This window comes from Chrysemys picta, chromosome 2 (genome assembly GCF_011386835.1).
Source record: "Chrysemys picta bellii isolate R12L10 chromosome 2, ASM1138683v2, whole genome shotgun sequence".
NCBI classification, from domain to species: Eukaryota; Metazoa; Chordata; order Testudines; family Emydidae; genus Chrysemys; species Chrysemys picta.
Window position 1 is genome coordinate 37,129,687 of NC_088792.1, and position 25,876 is coordinate 37,155,562.

Sequence of the window (25,876 nt, forward strand, 5' to 3'; positions counted from 1 at the left end):
TAAAAAAAAAAACACCCCTATGAAATGCCTCTTTCTACCTTATCCAGTATTCATGAATCCCAGACTCTCTGCTTCATGTTTGAAACTCTGTCTAGGCCAAAGAGGATTAAGGACAGCACTGGCCCATGACCACAAAGAGAGCCATATCGTAATTCTATGGCAACTTTTATTGTGGGGCCAAATCCCAGCTCCTGCTCCATCCTCACTGGCTGCTTTGCCCAAAGGGGATGTTAAGATGGTTTAAAGAGCTAGCTGAGATTCCCATGCATAAAGCTGACACATCAGACACTCTTGGTGTTATTTGCTCCTGGTCCACACAGTGTAGAGGCATTCTGAGGACAGTTGGAGACTCAAGTGTGCTGTGGCCCACCTAAGCTGGCAGAGCAGTCTTTAGCAGACCATTCCAGCCAGCACAAGTTAGAGAGCTCCCTGAGGCTGCTCTAACTTTCAACTGGGACCAAACTGGTCCCTGACTGCCACCAGTAGGAATGCTGCTCGGTATAGTGGGAAAGAACTACTGTAGAGTTTAACCAGAAGGAAGTAGGAAACCGAATCAACCTTGATTTCCCCCAGATATCCAAACTGCATCACACACATTACCAAAGAAAGACCCAATAATAATAATTTTTTCTGACAGGGCTTTTGTTCGATGTCCAAAACTGAGTTTGAAATGGCAAAATAACAATATGTGATCAAAGCGAGTTATTTCAAAAAGACAGAAGTTGTTTATAGCTAAACATTTCCCAAACTACTCAGTCTGCAAAACACCTCACTGTATTATCTCAGTGAAAAGTGAACTTTAAAAAAACCAAGACCGTTGCTCCTACAATGTGGCATCAGAATAAAAAAAATGTGGCTGTTAGTGTAGCATGCTGAAAGAATGTTCTTCCTGCCCACTCAAATAGTACTGAAGATTTGTGCACATAATTTATCATTATGCTCTTATACAAAGAGAAGTTTGGGCCTTAAAAGGACCAAAGTAAGATTGACAGTTTGAGCCTATGGATAGTCAAAGATTTGTTTCTTTCCTGTTTAAACATAGCAGTTTAATCTAATAAGCACTACTGAGACACAATAGACTATATGATTTTAAAGCACTTTAAAACAGAGGCAATATTCAATCTGCCAGTCTTACCCAGCGTTTATTCTATGCAGATGCAGGTCAGGGAGTCTCTCAGTACAGGGGAGCTATGGTTTCAGATGGTGCATAGAGAAGCAGGGAGTGAGAGTCCCCATCCTGCTCTTAAAAGTATTGTCAGTCTAGACTGGAATTAATTATTTCACAGAAGCTTTCAATGCTATATGACTATCTACAATTTCCACCTAAAACCATTTTTTTTTACTCTTGCCTACTATACAATACATATTAAAAATATGACCTTGCTTTGTGGAGGCAAGAGCTTAGGGATTTATGAAAGAAAATCTCCAAGATAGGGCTAAAACCAAACAAAGATCTCAGATCCAGGAAACTTAGCAAGAAGCACATGAACAGTTTTCAGGAACTGCATCAGGAAAAGTACTAGCAGCAGCAGTGAGCAGCACTTATCTTCCCCCATCCTTGGTCCACCCAGTGGACAGTGGCAACACAACCATCATACAGCTTCACAGACCTGGTGTAATCTTTGAATCCTCTTTCTTTTTTCCTGGAGTATCCAGGCGCTGAGAACCAGCAGACCTCCCGAGCCTACTCAAAAAATCACTGAAGTCAGTGGGAGTCTTTTCATTGATTTCAGTGGCCTGTGGATCAGGTCTTAAGAGATACAAATCCTAAACTAAAGATTCCAAACTCTACATACCCATTTAAAAGATACATTAATTTAGCATGAGGAGAACAGCAAACAAAAGGGGACAAATTGGCTCAAACCTCTTGCCTTACATATTTGTATAGGTTTATTTGGTCCTGCTTCAGCACAGAGGCTGGACTTGATGTAAACCAGTAAGGTAATATATTCCAGAGACTTCAATAACAAATGAATCTTCAGTGATGCCTCATTTATCTTCCACTGCAAAACATAATACCAAATAGACAGAACAGTTCCTTTTCTGCTGAAGTGAAGAATGAAGGAACACACAGTCATGTTACACATTTACGACTTCAGCAGCAACAAAAAGGGAACATAGGCCTTTATTTCATGTTTCACAATGAAACTAAGATGCATGTCTATCCACTATAACTATGTTCCTTGTGAGTTAATGCTTACCTTTATAATGTGCATGTACTTGATATAGAGATGATCCAGAATTCAACCCCCAATCCATTCATATATGTATAGGTTTTGTTGGCTACTTTTTTATAAACCTTTTACTTGTGTTTCCCCAACAGGAATTGCTTTGGTAAACCTCAAAAAAATCATGATAAAACACAGTAAGTCAAACAGGAATTCTAGCAACCAAGAAATCTTTCTGAATGCGGACTAGAGAAAAATGAATGTGTTAAATCATTTATTTGTTCTGAATCAGAACCAACAGGCTCCAGTCAGGGATCAGGGTCTCATTGTGCTAAGCAGTGTCCACAGAGTCTCTGCTCCAAAGAGCCTGCAGTCAAAGTAAATGACTAGCGAAAACAGGTGGATACAAGAGACAGATGTGGGGAGCACAAGTGATCAGCAAGACAATTATGAATGGTTTAACAAGCAGCAGTCACTGTGAACCAGCTGCACAGCCATTGCTGAATGCTGTGTAGGTAACGTGACAGATGTGAGTTTTAAGGAAGGACTAGAAAGAGGATAATGTAGTGTCTTTGCAGATTTTTATGAGGAGCTTCTGATAAAAGTATGAGGAAGTTCAAAGGTGTTTGAGGGTGCACATGTCCTACCCTGGGGCCATTCAGCATTTGTTATAGCCACCCTGTCAAATCAAACATAATATGGAGGTGTATGAGACATACCAGAGCAATGTCAGTGTGTATGATTTTGTTGTACAGTGGACTGAACATTACTAAATGTTACTTGAGAAGGTAATTATGGAACCCTTAAGTGGCTCCAGAGTGAAGGTTGTGCTGCTGTGTGCAAAGGGACTGATTCAAATCCAACTGAAATCAATGGGAGTCTTTCCAGTTTCTTAAAGCAAGGCTACACCTTTTCTCCCATACTAATTCATTAACATTTTTTAAAAGTGTTAATAAACTAGACTTGAGTTTTCTACCCAAAAAGTTATGAGGTCAGAATTCAGGCTGTGCATCTGAGTGCAATCGTGACAAACTGAATGTGAGTATTATGAATGGTTAAATTTTGGAATTCAAAGGGAGTTTTTGCTGGGGACCTGAGCAGTCTGAGTCTGTTTGCGCAGGAGGATGACTGGGAGATAAGGCACGTGAATAGACCATTATGCAGATATTAGTTTTTCCTTAAAAGGTGATGTCTTTGATTTTTAGTGATTGTGTTGTATGGACTCTAATTAATGAGTTTGTGGAGGTGGGTGCATTAGATGATAAGAGGAAAGCATTACTACAGCAGTGCTCAATATTCTGATGCACTGAGGGTGCATACATGTCTACAAATATCCCAAACTCCCCCCTCTGCCTAGCAATTTCCTTTCTTTTATTCTTAACAAGAAATTAACCTTAACCTCAGCTTTCTCCCAGCAAGACTGTTTCTAAAGTGTCCCCTCTGCAAGATCTCATGTCTCACCCCCTACCCTCTCTTCTCGTTTTAGAGATGCCTCATCTTTTATCCTCCTGAGCTGGGAGCTAATGAAACCCACCCATTCTGGGTGCTGGATAAGTCAGCAGAACACCAGTTTCTCCAAACAGGGATCTGGAACTTGACATCCTGTCACACACACTTTAAAAAGATCCACCTGGGCACAGGCCAGGAAGGAAGGAAGATTGTGTATATGAGCAGCTGTACAATGGTGTTCCAATAATCCATGAAGAATCATTTATTGAAGCCATGTTTATAAAATGTAGGACTCATTGCTCAAACGCTTCGTTTTTGTTTTATGGGACAGTTTGACATGTTCAATGACTCCATTTAAACATTCATTTCAAAACTGTCATCAACTGCCAAGTGCTACACTAAATGTTCTAGGTTCACTACTGTAACAGGATTGAATTAGGAACTTTTAGAGCTGAACATGCGAAGATGAACCACTGAACAGATAACATCCACCTAAATGATGAGCCATTCTAAGAAAATAAGTCAAATGGATTTTTCATCAACAAAGGCTAAGTATGCAATTCTAGGAAAGTATTGCCAAGCTTGAAATACTGCCAAAAAAAAAAAAAAAAGCAACAGCCTTCAAATAGCTGGCTTTGTGGCTATGCTCATGTGAACACAATATTACTGCAAGGGCCCTTATATATCTAGCTGCTTTCAGTGAAAACTGACTGGCCAATGCACAAAAGCCTGAGGACAAGCTTCTGTAGTCAGAGTTTATATGAAAAGGGAGTAAAAATGAAGAAAACACCTTCAGTGAAGACTTGCTGCAATCTCTTCTACTTACAATTCCCTCTGCAGTTTCAGAAAGATTAAAATATACATACCCATGTAACATACATATGGTTATTTGCAATGATTTAGACTGTAACCATAAACTTTAGCTTACGGTCAATATACCTACCCTAAACAGAACATGGAGATGTGCAAAACTTGGCAGCTTTACATAAGGTTGTTGGGTGTTTGGAACTGGATATGTGTATGGCGTCAGTGGAGGTAAAGTGCCTAAATACCTTTAAAAATCTGACCCTTAGACTCAGTGCCTAAGTTCCTCCTATAAAATAGGGATAACTTCCACCTCACAGGGATGTTCTGAGGCTAAATACATTAAAGATTGAGAGGTGCTCAGGTACTACGGTAACTGGGGCCATATAAATACCCAAGATACAGAGACTGTGATAGGCACTGAGTAAACACACAGTAAAAGATGGTTCCTGCTCCAAAGTGCTTTGTAGGGCTAATTGGATCCTTTTAGATGAAAGGTAGAGAAGATTCAATAATTTTAAAATCTCCTTGTTATATGAATATCAACCACAATTGTATATATTTTAGAAACAAAGGTACACTCTACTATGCTGATGAGAAAACTGGAAAGGTTGGGCATTATCTAAGAAGAGACTGAATACACAGGGAAATAGAAGAAATGATTTCATGGTCTGAGAATTACTTAATGCTTTAATATCTAGATCTGAATTTACTGCTGGGCCTTATTGCTTTAATGGGTCTCAGCAACTGCCAAACTTGGAGTGGTTTAAGTTCTGCATTTGAGTTTCAAGGGTTGGGCCCATTTTGAATTAGAAAAGGGGAGATTAAGAAGGAACGTGATTAAGGTGTATATATGATGAGTGATAAAGAATGGAAGAGAATGGAATGGAAGTTACAAAAATGATAGAGTCAAAATTAAGAGAGTATGAACTGAAGTAAAGAAAGGGGCTGGTATTAAGGGAATACAAGTAAGATATCTTTATGCAGGTATCATTGATGTGGAAGGGGCTGTTACGAGCAGCAGCAGAAGGTGAATCTGTGAAGATATTCAAGAGAGAATAAGACAAGCAATAAGAGACAATAATGTTTACAGGGTATGAATGCCAGACTGAAAACTGAATGGACCCAAAGTTTGGTTATATGGTCTCCTTTTGTCTGCAATTAGTGTTTCAGCTTTCCCAGAAATCTGATGAGTAAACTTGAAAGTCTCTCCTTCAAAGAGAAAAAAAATTACCCAACTCTTCTCTTTAACATAGAGATGCTAATATAATTATAAAAGAGAATCTTATGATACTAATCATGTGGTGGTGACTCACCTCATTATTACCAAGTGTGTTGTTATTTCAAGACTTCTCATTTTCTTTTATTCTAAGAAGAAATACATACTGTAGCTCTGAAACAGCTCAGTTCGTCTTGGCCAGCAGCAGCTAACATTTACCATTGCTTGTTAGAACACCAAGGAGGCAGAACACCAATACAGTAATTGGCTAACAGGGCTATGGCTACTCTTCCTGGAGCATGGAAACTATTCCCGTAATACCTTCCAGGCAGAAGCAATTGATGTGGAGTACAGTACTCATTGTCTATGCTTTCTGTGTCTGAAATACAATGGATATTGAAACACTGAGCAGGAAAGAGCACCTCAGGGACAGAATGTTCATGTTTATCAATAACTACCTAAAGACCCCCCTTGAACTGCAGCTTGCCTTAATTTTCTTTTTATCAATGTATAACTGTATAACCATGACTCTTCTGATTGTCCATTTTATTTAATTCAGAGTCTGAAAACCAACAAAAACCTCTGTTCTTTTACCCTAAGTTCAGGTACATTTAAAAAACAAGAACATTGCTTACGAAGATAACCAATGCCAATTATCAACTCTCCTCACCTCTTCAACCTTTGGTCATATAGCCATCTAGCATAACTATACTATAGCCATTGCATCCAAGTGTCTAATAATGAATATTGCTCCCCCTTTAACACACTTGGGACTTGTCTACACTAACGCTAAAGTCAACAAAACTATCATTGTTCACGGGTATGAAAAAACCACACTCCTGAGTGACGTAAGCTACATCAATTTAAAGAGGTGTCTGCACCGTGCTATGTCAATGGGAGATGCTCTCCCGCCGACCTAGCTTCCATCTCTCATTGAGGTGGAGTAATTATGTTGATGGGATTATGTCAATTATGTTGCACTGATATAGCACAGTAGTGAAGACAAGCTCTTGGTTAATCCATTTAGGCTTGCTCCTGTCGACACTTACACAGGTGCTTAACTTTTAAGCAGTAGTCCCACTGAGGCCAATAGTGCTACTCATGCTTAAAGGTAAGTACATGTACAAGTGCCTGCAGGACCAGAGCCTTAGATAGGACTAAGACAAAATGGGGAGTAAGGGAGAAGATGCACTGTAATGGAGTGTTGTGTAGAACAGAATATTCTGCTCTCAAATGACAACACTTGAGGCAAAGTCTGCCCTTTTCTTTTCTTTTTAAAACTATATTGCAGTTTTATACAGGTTTTCATATTATTTTATGTCCCAAAGGACACTAAATGAACTCCCATTTGCAATACATAAAAATGGAATAGAAATGCATTTTGAAAGGAATATATCTGCTAAATTAAATCTCTATACAGTAATAATAATTATTCTTTAGCTTATGAACATTAATGTGTCTATTTCCCCTTAACTAGTATATACAACTCCAGTTAGCTAGCATTAATGAAATTCATGTCAGCATTGAAAACAGTATGTCCCTTAACGTACATTAAACATAGCAAATCAATTATTCCCATTCTTCTGGATCCACAAACAATACAGATCTCTAAAATGAATGCTTATTAACGGAAGCAATTACTTTATGACATTTGTCAATGTTCCTCTTGTACAAGTGAAGGAAGTGAAATCACATGAAAGAACACCAAATTAAAAAAAAATCCATATAAACCAGAACACAGAAAGATATATGAATAGAGACTTGTGGCACATTCCAAACATAGCAGAAGGGGTATCAGGGGAAGGGGAGCAAAAGGAGAACAGTCTTATCTAGAGTGACATCAGATTGGATACGACCTGCACTGTCTCAGGAGTTTGCCACAGCACCAACAGTTCTGTGACGGGCTGTATCAGCCCCACACTGGTACAGCAGGGGTTAACCCTTCTCTCTTAGCTGAGGAGGCCACACCCCCTGGTTCTGCTGGGCATGCTCCAGCTGGAAGCAGGATATAAAAGCCAGCACAGCAGCTCAGTCTGGGCTGACTGCTGGCAGAGAAGGAGGTGTGTTGCTAGGTGTGTTGAGGGAGGACTGCCTGCATTCTAAGACGTGGAGGCCAGCCAGGTGGAGACAAACACCGGCACGGGATGTCGCCAAGAGGGGAGAGACCAGAGAATCCCAGAGATGGAGAACTCCAGAGATTCGGGTAGGAAATAACCCAGGGAAGTTTTGTGAGGAAACAGTTACAGAACTGGACCAAGGCTCGGTGTGTTTTGGTTGGAGCCCTGGTGTGCTGGTGGTGGGCAACCCCGCCACTGATAAGGCCCTGGATTGGGACCTAGTGGATAGGGTTGGCCTGGGTCCCCCTATCCTGGCCATCATCCACCCTGAGTGGTGGCCCCACTCCCCAGTATTGTGGACGCTGGTTGCTAGGCCACACTGCCCTGAGAGCAAGGGTCATATTAAGGACTAAGGTCAAGAAGACGTGCTGCCCTGAGATGCAGGGCAGCCCTTCCAACTCAACCGTGGGGCTGTGCCACACCTCTCCCCCGCCCCTACGAGGTGACGGGGTGTATCAGCCCCGTGACAAGTTCCAAACATGGAATCCTGTACGCATTACTTGACAGGTAAGTACTGTAAATGGTACTAATTACATTGAGGGAGAAAGCGCATCCCCATTGAAGTTAGAGGGAGTTTTGCCATTACCCTTAATGGAGCTAGGATTACACTCTAAATATTTAAACCATATTTTGTTATGTCTCTCTTTTCTGAGATCTCAGTATGGGATTTGTAATGACTATAGTTTGGTACACAGCATGTCACTGGACTTGTTGCCTCATGTTTAATTTTTAAAGTCTGAGTCAAATGTATCAAAATGCCTTGAGGACTAGCATTAAGCTCCCATGAACTGCAGCTAACAATGTAATGCAGATGTGGAACAGTACTACTGTATACTGGCCTCTGCCTTCAGTTATGGATGCACAGTTCCCATTTACTTCAATGAGAACTGCTTAGGTTTATCTGAGGATGGAACTGAATGGTTGGATTTTATGTCTGAACAAAGATGCTTTGCACCTTCAAACCAGGGATTTCAAAGTGCGTTATAAATATTCATATGTTTTGTCTCCCAAGATAGATGGAGAAACTAAGGCACAGAGGGCTAGATCCTAAACTGGTATAAGCCAATGGATCTTGGCCAGAGTGCCCATCATCACAGGGGAAGTATAAGTTAGAGCTGGGAACAGAACCCAGATTTCATGACTGCCAATCTTGTGCCAGCCTTCCTCCCTTAGCAACCATATTTATACAATGGTTAGCCTTGAAAGCTTTCCAATTTTTACTTTCTTAATTGGATAATAATGCCATTAGTATTCAGAGTATTCCTTATAATAAGTATAGTTAGTATTGTAAAAACTGAAATAAGTTACTTGCCTACAAGTTTTTAATGGTGACCAATGCTAACGATAAGATAAGGAGAATCAAATATCTCAAAAAGAACAGGAGTACTTGTGGCACCTTAGAGACTAACAAATTTATTAGAGCATAAGCTTTCGTGGACTACAGCCCACTTCTTCGGATGCATAGTGGGCTGTAGTCCACAAAAGCTTATGCTCTAATAAATTTGTTAGTCTTTAAGGTGCCACAAGTACTCCTGTTCTTTTTGCGGATACAGACTAACACGGCCGCTACTCTGAAACCTGTCAAATATCTCAGGCGTTATGGCAGAAGCTAATGGTAGATGGCTCAGGCAATTCTACATTCAGAATTTTGAGGGTGTGGTTTTCTTCATGGCCCTAACATTTTCCTCCTGGGGGTGGGAGGGATTTTTTCACACAGGGTTGTATTAATTTTTTTTAAACTTTCTCAGAGCATGCATTTGTCTGTGTGCACACAGAGAAACAGAGCTGAAATGGAGAATGGATTTGGAACAGTTTATTTATTCTGAAAAGCAGAATGACTGCATCCATTTGATCCTTGATGTAACAGGGTTGAGCTCTGTGTTGTAGGGTTTTTATTTCTGCATATATATAACTATTTCATATTGCTTAAAGTAAAAATACCAAATGTCCAAACACTATAATCAAATTTGTTCATCTAAAGTTGGAGGACTCAGTGCAAATGCCTAAACATATTTTGTTAATGACCCTTCTTGTTTATTTTTATGTATACAAATTTATAGCACAAAATATTTCCTGAGGAAAATAAGTGCTCCTGAAAATACTTTGCATATGTAAAATATGACTGGGCCCACTTGACACGAGATCTGGTTTGCTAATACATTTGTAGAAATTTCTGACATTTGTAAAGGGGTCTATAATTTCAGAATGAGACTTATCTATAGCATGTTCATGGAGGTCTGTAAACATCTGTGCTCTTCACACCACGCATTCTGATTGTTCTGCTCTTATGAGGCATTCGGAGGCACAGGATTGAAACATGGAAATTCTACTATAGGAGAACCGCTGCAGAGCAGCAGTGTGACTCATACTTGTTCAGAAGTATATATGCGTCTGCAGTCACAGAGAAGCGAGATACCTTGGTTTTCTCATTGTAGGCTTCTACAGCACAGTAATGCAAATTTTAATCTCATTTGCAGATCTGGTTTTGGACAATCAAAGGATGCAGAAAGAAGCCTAAATAAAACTATGATAATTTTAATGGCCCGCAGCCACACACCTCCAGTGATCCAGTCAGATTTTACAAACTACGCAGGATTGCACCCGATTAAAATTTAGCAGATGTTAACAACTCTTGAGTTTCTTTGGGAAGTGGTACTGGCTATCACACTAGGTGGAACCCTTCCTCTCAGCAGTATGAAACAAATGCCCCTGACATTTGGATGTCCTATTCTCCCTGAGGTGCTCTCTTCAAATGGGACATAAACCAGAGTTAGAAAATGCTACCAGACATCAACTAGCAAGGAGACTAAATCCATTGGCCAGAGGTAGATAGAACAGACAAGGTGAGAGGGCATTCTTCTCCCCACCAGTGAGGTCAGGGTCAGTGCCCTGATTGGAAGTCTACCTCACCCACCAAGCTGTTGGGAAGAAGGAGAATGCTGTGATTTTCCTGGACACTTCCTTAGTTTCAGCCTCTGACTCACAGGTGCTTAATAGGCATGAAGCACTCTGAGGAGCTTTGTCTCTCCGTCCTATTACTTATAGCAGTCAGGAGACTTGGAGAGGACAGGTCTTCCACACTCTTTCCTCCATGAACAACTTCAGTGCTTGCTTCTGCTGCTGTTTAGAACTCTTTAAAGTATCAACAGGGCGAATGATTCCTAACTGTTTCACTGCTGCTTGAAGAATTTTGGAATGCAATAGTGAAACTAACCAACTTTGTTAACTTCACACTGTTGCAACTTGGCAAGCTATGAAGAGCAGTCCTGGCAGTGGAGCTGTGTGTCTGTTTACTCAGGAAGATATCACTGTTTCCGCTTGCATTTGAAAAGTTATCTTTGTAACCATAAGGGTTAGAAACTTTTTTAAAGTGACAAATTCTGCAGAAATTCATGCCACACTTGCCATAGAAAGTTTCCTACTCATCACTTCAGGGGATTTTTCAAGCCTTGTGTAAAACCAGGTAACAACCGTTTGTGGCTACTAAAGAGCCTATGGCACTATTCACAAGGTGGTGTCTTGGCCAAATTGAAACACAAATAATTATATTCTATCTAAATTCCCCCTACAGTTTCATTTGTATAAGGTATTCTTTACCTCCTCCCCTAAATGTTGTAAAGCGCTGCTGTGAAATTTTGAACAGCTACAACGTTCCAACCCAGTGAATGCTTTTCTCTGGTGGATGAAGTGATTTCTGTGCATCTTTGTTCCATGGGATCTTTCAAGAAAGAAGGAACTATAGGCATGATCCAAAGCCCACTATAGTCCAGAGGGGTCTTTCCATGAGCTTAACAAGCCTTGGAGCAGTTTAAGATATAATACTTTAGAGTAGGTTAAATTTTGGTATGGCAGTGGTACTTTTCACTTAAAATGTGTCCACGGCTACATATCATTTTGATTAAATATTGACATAAAAACTAGGGCTGTCGATTAATTGCAGTTAACTCACACAATTAACTCAAATATTAATTGTGATTAAAAAAATAATTACGATTAATCGCACTTTTAATTGCACTGTTAAACAATAGAATACCAATTGAAATAAATATTTTTGGATGTTTTTCTACATCAGGGATGTCAAGCGATTAAGAAAATGAATCGTGATTAATCGCACTGTTAAAGAATAATAGAATACCATTTCTTTAAATATTTCTGGATGTTTTCTACATTTTCAAATCTATTGATTTCAATTACAACACAGAATACAAAGTGTACAGTGCTCACTTTATATTTTTATTACAAATATTTGCACTGTAAAAACAAAAATAGTATTTTTCACTTCACTCATACAAGTACTTTATTGTGAAAGTGTAACTTACATATGTAAATTTTTTTTGTTACATAACTGCATTCAAACAAAACAATGTAAAACTTTAGAGTCTACAAGTCCACTCAGTCCTACTTCTTGTTTAGCCAATCGCTAAGACAAACAAGTTTGTTTACATTTATGGGACATAATGCTGCCCGCTTCTTATTTACAATGTCACTGGAAAGTGAGAACAGGAGTTTGCATGGCACTTTTGTAGCCAGCATTGCAAGGCATTTACGTGCTAGGTATGCTAAGCATTCGTATGCTCCTTCATGCTTTGGCCACCATTCCAGAGGACATGCTTCCATGCTGATGACGCTCGTTAAAAAAAATGCTTAATTAAAATTTGTGACTGTGCTCCTTGGGGGAGAACTGTATGTCTCCTGCTCTATTTTACCTGCATTCTGCCATATATTTCATGTTATACCAATCTCAAATGATGACCCAGCACATGTTCATTTTAAGCACACTTTCACTGCAGATTTGATAAAATGCAAAGAAGGTACCAATGTGAGATTTCTAAAGATAGTTACAGCACTTGACCCAAGGTTTAAGAATCTGAAGTGCCTTCCAAAATCTGAGAGGGATGAGTTGTGGTGCATGCTTTCAGAAGTCTTAAAAGAGCAACACTCTGATGCAGAAACTACAGAACCTGAACCACCAAAAAAGAAAATTAACTTTCTGCTGGTGGCATCTGACTCAGATGATGAAAATGAACATGCATCAGTCCACACTGCTTTGGATCATTATCGAGCAGAACCTGTCATCAGCATGGATGTGTAACCCATGTGCCTAATAGGGAGATATCTCTTTAAGAGACCCATTGGGGGAGGTAGGAGTAAGTTGTGTCTGGGATCATTGTTGCTAGGCGGTTTTAACACTCCCCATCCAGAAGCTTCTGGAATTGGGTGTGGTAGTTTTGGGTCTGCTCCAATAGGTTCCTTGTTGCTGGGGTCAGACTCCATGAGGGCAAGTTGTCAGGGCAGCTGCTTTACTAAGGGCCTTGTACCCTGCGTGAGTTGTGAGAAGCTGAGCCCACGAGCAGAGCAGGCTGTTGTCCCTAACTCTGAAGCATTTTGCAGCAGGTTCGTGATATTGTTAACTCTCTCACAGGGAAGCCTGGGCAATTCTAATTATAGCAAGGGGAAAGTGGGAGGGAAAAATTTCTTCTATGTTAATTGTATGCTTTGAATGTGGTGGTGTGTTTTTTTTTTTTCCAAACTGTTCTAGTTAAATTGTCTCAACTAGTATGATTCACCAACTTTTCTTTAAATGTAGTAATGGGGAAAGTCATTTATATTTTGTTTTTGTTTTCTTCACTCTATACACTTGTGACTTAACTGAGTGATTGGTTAATCAGTTAGCTGACTGGCTAGCAGTGGTTTCAGCAGAGGAAGAGTCTGCATGGATTCCAACTGAAGATTCCTACAAGCAAGTGGAGGGAAGATGTTTTAGACTCAGCAGACTGTATAGATTTGGTGATTAAAGACTAACTGAGACTTAGGTGAACGCAACCTAAGCTTTTGGGAACTCAGTTTCTTCTCACTATGTTTCTGTGGGGACTGAACTATTCAGATTTAAATTTTTCTTTTATGTTTATGTATAAACTGTGAAGATAATGTCCGTGGATTATAAAATAGCCATGTTATGCTGTAAAAATTAGATTATTTGTTACTTTATCATAAGATTTTATAAAGTTATTTAATTACATTAATTTCTTTAGTTCCTTTTGGGTAGGATGACCAGATGTTCCATTTTTATAGGGACAGTCCCGTTTTTGGGGACTTTTTCTTATATAGGCGCCTATTACTCCCCACTCCCTGTCCTGTTTTTTCAGTTGCTATGTGGTCACCCTACTTTGGGGACTTGAATGTGGGGAGGTTGACCCTGTGCAATCCTTGCTGAAAATCCTTAGAGACTGAACTCTGGGTCTCAGCTACTTTTCTATGGAAATTGGGGTTTTTTTGGCACTGCAGAAGGGCAATGAAGTGAACTCTAGCCCACCCAAAGGTTACGGACGCATGTCCTCTGGAAGGGTGGTTGAAGCATGAAGAGACATATGAAATTTTAGTGCATCTGGCACATAAATATCTTGCAAGGCCAACTACAACAGTGCCATGCAAACACCTTTTGTCACTTTCAGGTGACACTGTAAATAAGAAGCAGGCAGCATTATCTCCTGAAAATGTAAACAAACATGCATCTGACAAAGTGGGTATTCACCCACAAAAGCTCATGCTCCAGTACGTCTGTTAGTCTATAAGATGCCACAGGACTCTTTGTTTCTTTGAGCGACTGGCTGAACAAGAAGTAGGACCGAGTGGACTTGTAGGCTCTAAAACTGTACATTGTTTTATTTTTGAGTGCAGTTGGGTTTTTTGGTACATAATTCTACATTTGTAAGTTCAACTTTCATGATAAAGCGATTGTACTACAGTACTTTCTTATGTGAATTGAAAAATACTATTTCTTTTGTTTTTTACTGGGCAAATACTTGTAATAAAAATAATAATATAAAGTGAGCACTATACACTTTGTATTCTGTATGGTAATTGAAATCAATAGATTTGAAAATATAGAAAACATCCAGAAATATTTAAATAAATGGTATTCTATTCTTCTTTAACAGTGCGATTAATCACAATTCATTTTCTTAAACACTTGACATGTAATAAAAATACATTGACATGTAATACTTGACATGTAATAAAAATACATTGACTTGTTTTTAAAAATGTTGTTGTAATTTTGTACAGCTACATGCTGAATTAATAGCTATTGATCATATAAATTGTAGCATAAAAAAAGTTACACATGTTCATTAGCACTAACCAACAGTTCTAACATGACCTACTAATCAGCTATTTAGCTCAAGGCAAAATAGCTTCATAAGTCTAATTAAACATATAGAAAGTTTCCTCATTTAAAAATTAATTTAAATGAAAGGCTAAGTTGCAGTGTAGGCATGAAGGAGCCTCATTTTAGATAACTGGTTTTGGAAAAAAATACAAAAGTGTCTCTAAAAAGAGAATGTCTTTAATTGAATGTAAAGCAGTTTGATTATTTTCTGTACTTAAAGCCATTATTTGCTAGGTCTAAGCCTTTTTGCAGATGAGCAAGATCTTTTCTGACTCACACAATCCATCCTACACCAGGAAAGTGGAATATTAAAATACAAGACCATGAACTTGGTTTTCAGACATTATTTGAATTCTACCTAAATGTAATTATAATCCTTTTGTTTAAGATTTAAAGTAGTATTACTGGGCCTACTGGCTGGCCCCTTAACTAACACTCTGCTATACCAGGTGCAACATCCCACTTTGATTTTTGGGCCTGATCTCTCACTCTGTGAGCCAGCCAGCTAGACAGACAGGCCAGTAGAGGCAGTGATCTCTCTCTAAAGCAGGCCTAGAAGTGGTGTTCATGGGATGAAAAGTTTCTGAAGGGGAGGAAATGGCAGGAAAATCCTCTAGAGAGGATACCCATTAAGAAAAGTGATGTTAACCTCAGGTGGTCTAGAATCCTCTCCAGGCATATACAAAAGTAAATGAGAAAGAGCCATGGTGTAGTAGAAAGAGGTCTGGGAGTCAGGTGTCCTGCATTTGTCACTGCCTGGCTTTGTGGCCTTGGGCAAATCTCTTAAACTCTTAGGCCACATCTACACTGGAAAAAAAAAATCCTGCAGCAGCAAATCTCAGCCCTGGTCAACTCACTTGGGTTCACTGAGATCATGGATATGGGGCTAAAAATAGCAATGTAGCTGTTCCTACTTAGGCTGGAGCCTGGGCTCTGAGATCCTCCCCCCTCCCCAGGTTTCAGAGCCCAGGCTCTGATCCTAGTGAGAACATCTACACTGCTAGTGTTAGCTCGTACTGTGAGCCCGAGTCAGTTGTCCCCAGTTCTAAGACTCGCTGCTGCATTTATTTATTTATGCTGTGTAGACACACCCTTAGCCCCAGTTCCTCCATCTTTGAAACACAGATCATCACTTATCTCCCTCCCTCATGAGATTCCCTGTGAGGATCAGGATTAGTTATCTCATGTATTGTAACTATCCAACACACTCCTAGGGCATTGGCTCTAACTCACTGAGGAGGAGAAGACTAGATTTATATTTAGGGCACTGTATCTAATTTTGGTACAGAGAAAAGGTAGCTCTGCTTACTTGATGAATATTTCAAGGGTCAGGTGATCACTTAGAAGTGAAAGGCTTATCTGCATTCCCCTCAAATGGATTTACCTCAATGACTAAGTGCAACATTTTGAATGGATATTGGAGCCCTGCATTTCAGGTTCTCCTATAACCACTGTCTTCCTCTCACAGCATTCTAACAGTCTTCCAATGCTCATTTCCACATGCTCCAAGGCCTGCTAAGAACAACTTGCTCTTAACACCAGGGCTTGATCCTTTAGTGGGCCAGTGCCCCACTTGGTACACCTAGAAGAGGGGATAAAGGCAGCATTGTTAGTTTCCCTTCTGGCTCCCCTCCCAGTCATGGGGGCACATCACATTCCATTTTATATAGTTACTTAAACCACACTCATCAAGGTCGTATCTGAGCACAGTTACACTTTCTTCATCATCTGGGTGTGCTACTATGCCTCACTTTCCCCTTACTATCAATTGCACACACCCACACAAGGCTTATCATTCAAACACACAGCTTCTTGTCCAACAACAGTCTTTCAGCAATCCTCAAAGCTCAACAGTTCTTCTGGTCTGTCCCCAGGACTTCACAGTGCTTTCCCCCACAGTGTACATGCTTTCTTCTGCCCTTGTACCAGGGACCACACAAGAGTCTCGGCTTATTGGCTGTGTTCTCTCAGTTCTCTCTCCTAAACCCTCATGGAACCATTCCCAGGCCGCTTCCTTCCCAATCACAGAGCACCTCTTCCCAAGTGTGCCTTGACACTAGTCTCCCCAAAACTGAGCAACTGCCTCTGAAATATTCCCCAGCCTGTCTGGCTCTTGGTCAATCACTCGGTAATATGATCCTTCCCCATAAAGTCTCATAATGAGCAAAGAAACACAACACAGGTTGGTGCCTTGACTGGCACTCTTCTTAAAGGCCCAGCTCACCCTCTCACAGGGTAAAAATTAGAGCAGCCAAGTTGGCAAGGATCACCAGAACCTCCCCTATGCTGGGGAAAGATGAGGCCCAGGCGCAAGTCACTCAGAGCATGTTACATAGGCTTTCCATCTCCTGTGGACTCTCCTATGCAAGGGGGGATCCTCATCAGCCCCTTTGGGGCAGCTTTAAGTCAGGCAAAAGAGGACTGGGCCAAGGTCTGTAGCATGAGAACGTTAATGCTGTAGAAAGCAATACAGATTTTATATGAAACCCCAAAATGTATGGCTTGGTCAGAAAGCAACAAAGTCTGCCATAACATAACTCTTGTGCTTCAGCATACCACAAGCCATCATATATCAGCCATAAACACAGGATAGGTGCTTAGATAGATCAGACAAACAAATGCAGCATTCATGGTCCTCTATCAGAGCTTTCCGCAACACACTGGATAAGCTTCTTGAAGAGCAGGGGGATGGCTAAGTTGCCTATCATGAGACTGAGTCCATCCAGATCTCTGTTCCAACCCAACACCTTCCCACCTACCCAGCTGCATCAGATAATCTTCATGTGTGCTTCTGCAGTATGTAATCTGTGCTTTGGTGTCTGAAGCCTTCCTGATGAAGGCGCATTCCAGGATGGCTCACAACTGTTCTGGCGAGTACTTCAAAGAAGGAAGAACAGGAGCATGTGCGCCTGGGACGTGGGGGCAGAGGCCTGCAATACAGCTGAGCACTTTTACAGATCAGAAGTGAAGACTGTAAGTGCAGGGTACAGTTTAATAACCTGCCTATTAGGATTGTAACAGAAGCAGCCAGCAGGACAGAGTGGATGTGTAACACAGCTTCTGAGTGGCCTTCTGGGTCCCATCTTGAAGTTACTGTCTTTGAATGTCAGTAGCCTGGCTTACTGATGTCACCACTGGGCCAGGGCAGCAACTGTAAATAGTTCCAAGTGTTTGAAAGAGAAACAGACCTTCAGCCTCCATACTTAAGCCTTACAACATGCAGGGCACTCGTTCAGAAATGGGATAAGCAGACACAAATTCCTGGGTACATGTTTACAAACAGAGCACTAAGCAAGGTGTGCATTTGAAGGCAACAGCTTGGGTGCATTGTGGGGCATGAAGCCAAAGACAACAAGGTCACCAACTGCTTGAGGAGTGCACCAATGACCTACATAATGCAGATTCTACTGTGGGCTTATTACTACTATAATAAGAGCTCCCTCTATATATTTGTTAAAAGCACTTTCTATCACTAATTTTATCTGAGGGTACAAATTTCCATTTTAAATGGTACTTGCTGTACATTTGCCATTGACGGTGGTTACACTTGTCAGTTCTGTGTTTGCGATATTTCCCATTGGGCAGGGAAGACCATGGTGCAGTAAAATGTCATTTTAAATTCACCCACTACATTCTTCCATTAAGGAAAGTATTTGCTAGTGAGCAGACAAGAGGAAACAAGGGGGAAACATTTATAAACACTCCTCACTACTATTTTGAATATGATTACTGATAGATTAATTATTTAAATGTCTCTTTTTGGGAGACCCTCTCTTCCCTCCAGTCTTTGGTCCACAAACTGTGGCTGACTGAGAAGCCTGGTTCCTGGAATAAGTGAAGGAAGCAGCTTTAAATGAGACATTTTTTCCTCTCCAGCAGCCTCCTCTCTCCCTTTCCATCTAAAATAGTTCCCACTTTAAGCAACTGAATTGGCTGAACTTAAATCAGCTCTGTAAGTGTTATTGTTTATATAGTGCGAGGGGTGTTTTCATTTAAATGAAGCCCTGTTACTTACAGGAGTGCTGCTAAAAGTTGCAGCCAGACTGGGAAGGGAAGCAGCAATTTCCCAATGCTTCAAAAGGTTTCGCAACTTGAGGGAAGGACAACAAGAATGGTGTTGGGAGAGGAAGGTATTTTCAGAAAGCAAAGTTCCTCTGGCCATGATGTTAATGGGGGGTAGGTATGAAACACAGTTATTCCCCACCCTTTTTTTTAATCTGACACAATGGCCATAAGGATTTTCTGCTGTTTCTTCCAGCGATGAGGTCCAAGCAATACTGTCCCCAGTGATAAAGTCCTGGAAATGAGATGCTATATAAATGGGTGGTCACTGCATTAAATGCACTATTAAAAAGCTACATCTACAGTGATGCAAGAGCTAATCTACAGAGCTGCTGGGATTTTCCAAGACCTGATATGGGAGTTAATTCTTTTCATTTCATTTTACAAAATTACATAAAAGTTCTTTTTCGTTCACACTGTTCTTGTGAACCTTAGTGAAACCTTATCAAAGTATCTCTTATAAAACAGCCCTAGCAAAGGCGAGTTGCTTTGCAGAATGACTATCTGAAAAGTATAACTGGGTTCAAAAGAGATTTAGATAAATTCATGGAGGATACGTCCATCACTGACTATTAGCAAAGATGGCCAGGGATGCAACCCCATGCTCTGGGTGTCCCTAATCCTCTGAAGCTGGGACTAGATGGCAGGGGATGGACCACTTGATAAATTGCCCTGTTCTGTTCATTCCCTCTGAAGCATCTGGCACCAGCCACTGTCGGAAGAGAAGATACTGGGCTAGATGGACAGTTGGTCTGACCCAGAATGGCCGTTCTTATGTGAGAGGACATCAGTTCAAGATAATCAAAAAGGGAAAACAAAAAGCATAATAAGCTACCTAATCTGTTTTCAAGTTGGATCTCAAGGAAACCATGTGCAGCTTTTTATACACCCTTGAATACCAACATTCCTGTACATAGCTTGCTACTTTTATTGTGCAGACATAGCTGAATCCCACCAGTCAACTTCTGTATATGATTACATGCTGCTAAAAGCATAGAAGATATGTTTCAACTAAAGTTGAACCATATATCAGCCTATTGTCAGTCTAACATATTTTATCTTACTTAAGGTTTGACACAATGTTTTTAGTCTTCAAGAGCCAAATCCTATGCTTACTCCCCACTGACCTCTGAGCAACCCCTTTGGCAGTAATATAAACCAGTGCAAAACTTGCTCACAGAAGTGCAACTGCAATTCAAACACACTCATTTCTTGATCTTTGGATCTGCAAATCAGCAGAATCTTAGATAAAGTCACTCACAAATAAGCAAGCCACAACACACACACACACACACACTGTTCATGGTCTTTAACTAAGATTTTGAAAGGAATTGCTAGACATCCAAACTGACAGAGTTATCCAGCTACCAGTTTTCTTTATGGAACATTAAATAAAGCATCTCAAAGGAAGACACAATTCAGACATCATAAAGGACAAGAGAGATGATAGTTCAGTCTTTTGCCCGTTATTTTGTTTCCTGAGATGCTTGACCTTCTGTGACCAAAATAATGGCTCTATTTTAAAAGAAACTTGCAGGGACAAAGTAAGTGCTGAAAATCCACCTATCTGGCGACACAAATTTCTCTGACACACTATAAAAGCAACTGGGTATATTCTGCCCACCAAGATCTTTTTTAAAGGTGTATTTTATTTACATTTCTTAGGCTTTGATATCACTTTGATCAATCGATCCATCAGCCCTCAGAGAGAGCACCAATCACAATACGTCATTCATGTTGTTCTAGCCAGTCCTTCAGCTTACCTGTTGGCCAGGCTGTCAGTGGTACCAGACACCCGACTGGCATAGCGCACCGCAGCCCAGAACCCCCCAGCGATCTGCCAGCCTCAGACTCTCAAAAATAGCTGGGATTACAGGCACGCACCACCTCGCCCAACAGGCTTTAATATAAATTGGCAGTAGTGTGAGGAGAGAGACACTTTAAAAGAGAAATCCTACTGGCATATATTTCCATTCTAAAATCAGATAAGAAATAACTGTCAACTCATATAGTCTCTTTAGCATTAAAAACGACACAGATGAATTAGTACAAACCAATTATTATAAATTGACCTACTTATCAGTTATCTCTATACAGGCACTCTTAATCTAAGTCAGGATTGAACCCTCTCTCTTCTGACAGAGATTTCAGTAAAATGTGAGAAAAGTAGTTTTAGGTATAACACCTACCCATGGGTTGCCCTGCCAGTTTCTTTGGTTTTATGATCATATTTCCTATGTAAAGAAAACAAATTTTCTATCCTTACTGCTGTATGAAAGACCCACACAAATAAAAGAGGAACTGACTAACTGCACAAGGGAAACAGTGAAGATATCAAATGCAGAAAGTAAATAAATGGAAAAAGTAGAAAAATATTTTTCTCTAATCTCTTTTAGTTTGATAATCTCACACGTAGTTGTAACACTAAGCATACCCTTTCAGAAAGAAGTATAATTCTTAGTTAACAGTGTCCCTTAAAGTGCAGCAGCAACTATGTATGATAAAAAATGTGTAATAGGATGGCCATCTTTAACATACCCCCTCCTACTACGCTCCTCTCTTCCAACCCTTGGCATTTAAGTTACAGCAACTTAGTCTCAGTAGGCCAACTTTAGAGGTGATATATAAGAGGGTTACATGTTAGTAAGTGGGTGAGAGTCTAAGTTAGTGTGACTTACATACTGATGGGAAAGGGATGGCATGGGATTGCAATTTTTTGTAGAGGAGAACTAGTTAGAACAATGTTTGTGAGGAGAAAAGAAACACAATATAGCTGAGGTTTTGAACAGAGAGTGCCAGATTTTCTGACCTTCCTGAGTTGTGGATGGTGCAAGATTGGGGTGGCAAAGTTAAAGGTTTCCTTGTGTCCTTTTTGTAGCCTCTCCCCCAACCCTGGGATCATCTTTCATGGTGGGCTAGTCCCTGGAGTAAAGCAAAGTAGCCTCAGAATTGGTCTACTTTATACCTAGCTGTCTATGGCCCTAGGGGTCATTCTGGTAGTCAGCAATCACTAGCGTATAGAGAAATTTCCATTCATGTCCTCTAACACCCCCACATCCCCGCAATGCTCTTTCACTTTTGTAAGAGGTAAGATTCTGTAATAAACACATTTCCTGGAGAGTAATTCTAACAAGATGAATTTAATAATGATACTTATTGTTGTAGTTAAATATCAATGTAATAAGTTTATTACATTTAATGACAACATCATATGTCTGTTACATAAGGAGATCTTAATAAATGAGTTTATTATAAAGGTTGATTATATATTAAAACTTTTACACTATTACATGCATTCAGGACTCTTAAAGGAAGTATTTTACTATAAGAATTTCTAAACATACAATATTCAATATGTAACTGAGTTTGTAAGTTTGTCTTGACCTAAGCCACCTATGAAAAATGTATGTCCATTCATTAATATGCCACCTTTTGAATGGTATAATTCATAGCTGTAGATTCACATATGTATATATTCTTATCTGGATCCTATTAAAACAAATATATGTGTAAATAGTCCTCAGTAAACACCAAACATCTACCGGAAACCATGATTACGATAAAGAGATTGCCTTTCATTGCAAACAGCTGTTTATTAATAAACAGCCACAGGAGAAGCCCTTGAAGGAAATGCTGTAGGAGAGAAATGGTATTTTCTCTCTGAAGAAAAGTAGCATGTAACTAAAGGCACTGTGGAACTGAAACCTTAGATCTTCTTGGCAGACTTCCCAGCTACCACTTAATTCTACGTCCTGTGTGAAGTTTTACATATCCTCCTGTTTGAACTAACCAAGCCATATTTTGTTTCCTTGTCCTACTTGATTTTGAACTACTGTTGCAATGCTGTTACTATATAAAAGAAACATGTCATACCATAGTGGTTTACACCTTCTATTAGTAGTCTGACTGAGGGCTGCTTTTTCTAAATCTATAATTTATCTAAAGAGACTGGCTGGTGCTTCAGTATTTTGTCTATTACAAAGGACAGAAATATGACTTGGGTCATTGGAACTAGTAAGAGTTTGGCATTCTCAGCTCAGTTTCTGTAGACCTAATGTAACCCTGGAGTACACGTAGGTTGGGCGGGGGGGAGGCGGGCCTCAACCCATATGAGAAATTATTACAACTGTAATTAATTTATATTACAGCTACATTCCACAATTTGTTACGTGCTGGCCAAACAAATAGTAAGACAGTCCCTGCCCCAAATAGCTCATTGTTGAAGAAAAGCAACTAATGAAAGATGAGGAAGAGGGATAAATCATACAATGAAAGGTTTCTGGTTTTGTTTTTGTTTTCCAAATAGATGGCAACTATCTCCAACTGGCCACTATTAGTTCATGAGGGCCCCATGGCTGAAGTAGATCTTGAGGAGGGATTGGAGCAGGAGAGTGTACACTGCAGCCCGGGGTCCAATTTCCATCTTGGGTAGACATACTCACTCTAACTTTGATCAAGCTAGCATGCTAAAGATAGTAGCCTGGGTACAGCTGTGCAGGTGGCAGTACAGGCTAGGCATGCGAGTACATACCTAGAGGTCAGGCAGCTAGCCTGTGATGCTGTCCTGCTATTTTTAGCATGCTAGCTTGATCAAAGGTAAAGTGGGTAAGTCTACCTGAGCTGAAAATTACACCTTAGGCTACAGTATAGACACACCTGTGATGCTGGCAGACCCAGTGCCAACTCACGCCAAGGCCCAGGGCATCACTGAACACTGACAAGTGCATGGCTGGAAATCTGTCTACCTTACGTCGGGGGTTAGTATAGTTAAAACAGCGATTAGTGTTTAGACTTTTCATAATGCTTGTAAATGCTGCATATATTTAATCCTACTTACAATATTTGTATCCCATGGTATAAAGTCATATTGAGTGTTTGCATCATAAACCTCTGTAATCGTGTAACTCTCCAAACAGGAACAGAAGCATTAACTAAGATAAAACCTCTGTCCTGCACTCAAGATGGCCCACTGAGGGCAAATGAGGCATTGTTTAGCATCAAAGCACAGAGAGATTGTTGATTGCATTCCTCATCCTCTCCAGGAAAAGGAGGCTTGTGCATGAACTCATCCCATCAGCTTGGATTCTAGGGTAAGGAGGGGATAAAAATCCATGACAAGGAGAAATTTGGTCTCTTTGTGCTGGACTCTGAGAGGCAAAGATTCCTAAACATAAGCAAGAAATCCCCATGCTGCTTGGCCTGGATCAGCTCTAAAGGACAAACAGAGCTGCTTATTATAGAAGTGTATGTTACCTTTTTAAATTTGAGACTGTAACTTATTTGTGTGTGTGTATATGTTTCCTGTTTTAACCTTGTAAATAAGTGTCTTATTTCTTTTCTAAGTTAATAAATCTTAAGCCAATCCTGTAATAAACTAACTACAGGTGTCTTTGGTTTGAGATCTGGGGTAAGTGACTGGTCCTTTGGGAATTGGAGTAAGTTGAATATTGTGATTTTTGGTGTAAAGTGACTATCATCACAGAGTCCAGCTTGCCTGGGTGGCAAGATAGACTGGAATGCCCGTGGAGAGTGTGTGTGACTCCATGGTAAGACTGTTATAGTGCTTTAGATGTTACTGGGGGTTTCTGTCCTGCTCTTTGACAGTTTCCTCCGAGTTTGGCACTCATGGTCCTGGGCCACTTTAGACAGCGTGACAGTACCCACAAATTAATCCAAGCAGAGAGTCCCATTCCTAAGAGGTTGTGTATAAGAAAGTAAAAATGTGTCTGAGAGAGAAGCAGGCAGACATACATATTGCAAAATATAAAAGCACAAAGTAGAACAGACTGAATAAGAACAACACATTATTTTTCTAAACTAGTTTGACTGGGGGGGGGGCGGGAGAGAGGGAAGCAATGCAGAGAAATTTTTCTAGTGCTACGTCCCATCAATAAAGAAAGACATAGATAGGGCAACAGGAAGATTATTAACAGTTCAGCAAAACTCTCCTCATAAAAGAAAACATGCTAATAAACACTGATTAAACTACATTGAAAATTCCCTTTGTTTAGCCAAAGCTTCAATTGTCTAAAATTACTCTGTCATCCCACTACAGCGGGAAAATCAAAGTGCTGTGAATTCTGAAGAGATGCTTGAAAATAATTACAAGCTTTATTTTATGCTTCCCCCACACCATTCTTTACCCTGTGCTACCAAGCATGACATAAAATCAATTTCATGCTTCATTCTGTGATTTTCCCTCCTCCCACCAACAAAAATACAGTTGTCCGAAAGTACTGAGTTCCGTCTTCTTAAGCTATCTCAGATGTGAGAGATCCCACACTGCAGCATATGTACACACTTAGCTACATCAGCAGGCACAACTACCTAAGATCATTAAAACACAGGACAGTTCAGTGAACTTGGAAAACATTGTTCAAATCAAGAAAACCATTTCCCAAAATCATGGACCAGGAGTACGTCATGCACCTGTGGCAACATCTCCACAAATGAAGAAAGGAAGGAACAATCATTTCAAATAAGAAGTGTGTGTAGGAAGTGGAGGCCAAAACAGAGGTCATGAATCCAATTCCACCTCCACCCCCAAAATGAAAAACAAACTAAAAAGCCTCTGGGGCTTCAGATAAGGGGGACCCAGATCTCAGCCATTCCACTTTTGTTTTTTAAAAGTAAAACAGCTCCTGGTTTTGCCCGTTCCTAGTTGAAACCCTGCAAGGTATTTTCAGAACTACTGTTCCAAGATTTTTATATAGTCATTGTCACCATCATGGCTAACCTCTAAAAGTTTAACCTCTGTGCCTCAGCTTTCCAGTATGTAAAATGGGAATGACAACACTTACAGGGCACAATCCACAGGTCTGGCCAAACTGCATTCAGCACAAGACCTGAGTGGGGAAGGAGCATCTCTTTGCTCCCCAATGCACTCTTC

General features: G+C 40.2%; 1 protein-coding gene across 36 annotated transcripts in view; it reads right to left on the reverse strand.

The window, feature by feature from the left end:
* KIAA1217 (KIAA1217 ortholog) overlaps positions 1-25,876 on the reverse strand; it is a 517,243-nt gene that overhangs the window by 177,965 nt on the left and 313,402 nt on the right. The window lies entirely within an intron of this gene.